The sequence below is a fragment of the Nicotiana sylvestris genome, chromosome 6 (assembly GCF_000393655.2).
Source record: "Nicotiana sylvestris chromosome 6, ASM39365v2, whole genome shotgun sequence".
NCBI lineage: Eukaryota > Viridiplantae > Streptophyta > Magnoliopsida > Solanales > Solanaceae > Nicotiana > Nicotiana sylvestris.
Genome location: NC_091062.1, coordinates 188,058,476 through 188,061,823, shown reverse-complemented (window position 1 = coordinate 188,061,823; position 3,348 = coordinate 188,058,476).

Below are 3,348 nucleotides of genomic sequence, written 5' to 3'. Positions count from 1 at the left end.
AGCTTGCCATCTACCGGTTGAGTTAGAGCACAAGGCCATATGGGCTTTGAGAAAGCTAAATCTTGAATGGGATGTTGCAGCCAATCTCCGTGTGGACCAGCTTAATGAACTTGATGAATTCCGATTTCATGCCTACTCCAGTTCTTCCTTGTACAAGGACAAGATGAAGTACCTTCATGATAAATATGCTCGTAGTAAGGAGTTCAAAGTGGGTGATTTGGTTCTCTTGTTCAACTCTCGGTTACGTCTGTTTCTGGGAAAGCTTAAGTCAAAATGGAGTGGACCTTTTGAAGTGGTGTGTGTGACCCCGTTTGGTACACTTGATTTAAGGAAAAAAAATAGGGAAGTTTTCAGAGTGAATGGGCATAGGGTCAAGCACTACTTGGGAAAAATTTATGACAGCCACGTGGTGGCACTTCTTCATCTCAAATGATTTGATGGTAATCTATTTCGTGCCGCGACGTTAAATCAGGAGCTTCTTGGGAGGCAACCCATGTGTTTTTGTTCTTGTTTATTTATTTATTTTCATTGTAGGATAAGATTTATTTTTGGACTGACTGGTTATGAGATGTTACAGGTTTGTGTTGATGCAGTGCATGACATGATGGAAAAATTGTTCAAGTCTCTAAAGTTTTCAATGCGGACCGCACTACATTGTGTGCGGCCGCAAAAAACTCAGTGCGGGGGCAAAAAATTAGTGTGCACCGCATTGATGAAGGATGAAAATACCAGCTCTCTGAAGTTTGCCACCGCGACCGCATTACATTTTGTGCGGTCCGCGGTGGACCACTGTGGCGGCATTACATTTTGTGCGGACCGCAGTGGTTGCCTTCTCAAACTTTGCATTACACTATGTGGTACGGACCGCATTGGATTTTGTGCGGTCCACATTGGGGGTAGGTAAGCTGGGCCCTAGGTCCTTTTCTATAAATAGGGCCTGAGGCCCTCCTTTTACACTTTTCGATCTTTTAACTCCTAGAACCCTAAAAAAATCACTGTTCATCACTAATATTGCACAAATTCATCTGCATATCCTCGATTAATCATCAGTAACTATCACATCTGGTAACTTTTACTTCTTCTTGATTGTTTGATTTGATTATTGTTTTTTAATTTTTATTTCCTTAGCTTCTCTCTTCTTCTTCCCGTATTTCTTTTAATTTGGTAGCTTAGGGTAGTTAATTTCTTGTTAAAGTTAGAAGTAGGTAGTTAAAATCATTGGGTAAATATTAGGGACCTTTCTTAGGTGTAAAATTGGATTTAAAATCAAAATTTCTTGAACCCTAAGTTAGTGTTGCTTCTGGGTACTCAGTACGGACCGCGGTGGAATTTGTGCGATCCGCGGTACCCCAGTGCGGTCCGCAATGGCATTTTTTGCGGACCGCATTGAAGAATGTTCAGAAACTTAATCTTCGAGGACCGCGGCTTCATTGCATTTTGTGCGGTCCGCGGTGCCTCAATGCGGACTGCATTACCATTTTGTGTGGTCCGCGAAGCAATTATTCAGAGAGTGGGTAGTTTGAACCCCACCTCTGTGCGGATCGCATTAGCATTTTGTGCGGTCCGCACTGGCCTCTGTGCGGCCGCACTACATTTTGTGCGGTCCACATTATGCAACATCTGCTACTGTTTGCATCCTTTTCTTTTCTGCAATTGTGAACTTAATTGCTTCTACTGATACTAACAAGTCTAATGGATGTTGTTTGCAGACAATGGTGAAACAAAGAGGCAAGGGTTCTAAACAACTAGGCAGGGGAGATTCCTCCCGGGGAGAGAAACAGAAGATGCTAAGATTGACTCCCCAAGCCCGGCAAAACATTAAAAATACAAGGAAGATCATAAAAGCTGCTGATGAGGCCATTGATCAGTCGGGGAGTGAGTACGAGCCCTCCCGGGATATATCTTCAAACTCAATCCCAGAGTACATCCCTGACTGGATGGAGAGAAACATAGTAAGAGACACTCCTCCACTTCCCCCCACTGCCCAAGCGTCAGTAAATGTATCTTCTGGGTCATCTGAGGGCTCAGCTGAAGGCAGTGGGGATGAATACTCCACCTCTCCCACAACTTCATTATCCGGAGAGGGTGCAGTAGGAGAAGATGAGGCAGCAAGAGAAGAAGAGGTAGTAGGAGAAGGGGGTGAGCCCCCGGTTGGCGGGGTAGAACGAACTAGAAACCCCGAGGCATGGCAAGACCGCTTTGTGAGCGAGGTGGCATACCATAAATTCAGAGAATGGTGGCCTGTGAGGAAATTAAATTCGGAGAGAAGTTTTGTAGGTAGAGACCTTTTACCTCACAACCCCAATGCGAGAAGGCACTTTAGAGAGAGAGTGGGCTGGGATTATTTCTTCAACAATTGTGAGGATGCAAACGAGTACCTGGTCAAGGAATTCTACACCAATGTTTCCCACATCAAGAAGGGCACCAAAGTGACCAATGTGCGCAATTTGAAAGTGTTGTTTGATAGGAAAACAATAAATGACTACTTGGGCTTCGATGAGGAGGATGAGTCGCTGTATTTAGCAAAGATGGAATTAGGTGAGAAGGTACGTCCTTGGTTGGCACAATATCTGGAAATCCCAGGTACCACCCCCAATTGGTTGAATGCGGGAGTGAATATTTTGAGAAGAAGTTTGAATTTAGAGGCCAAGGGGTGGGCAACATTCGTGTGCAGCAGATTGGAACCCACTACTCATGACAACTCCCTCCCTCTTCACAGGGCAGTGTTGGTAGCATCAATTATGGCAGGGTACCCGATTAACGTCGGGAAGGTGATGTCTCGGGTGATTACATAGGTAGTTAGTAAAGGCGATAGAAACTACCCCTTCCCCAGCTTATTGACCATGTACTTCAGGGACCTCAAGGTTGAAAAGTGGCCATTTGATATCAAGGTAAAAGCAAAGGCCTTGTTCTCATGGTATAGCATGCAGGGTGATGACAATCCGAAAGACAAGAACTACAAGGGAACAACCACACCTCCAACTGGCCAGTCTGAAGAACCAGTTGTGGTAGTGGCTCCTACTCAGCCTGCCTCCACCTCAGCGGACATCCCCCCTGGTCCATCCACTTCAGCAGCTCCAGATATACCCTTTACCCTAGCCCACCTAGTGACCGCACACCGTCTGAGCTAGGCCCTTCTCAGCATCAACAACTAGATGTAGACAGCTTCCTCTAAATTGCCTTCCCTCACTACTACAGTAGCAGCTCAGTCGGCACCTCCACCTCCACAGGTCCCACAGTCTAATGAGAACGCTCTCAAGGATATTTTGGACAACTAAAAGAAAATCCTTGACACTCAAAAAGTTCTTACGGATGTTGTGGAGTCACATGGAAAAGCTCTCAAGGAGC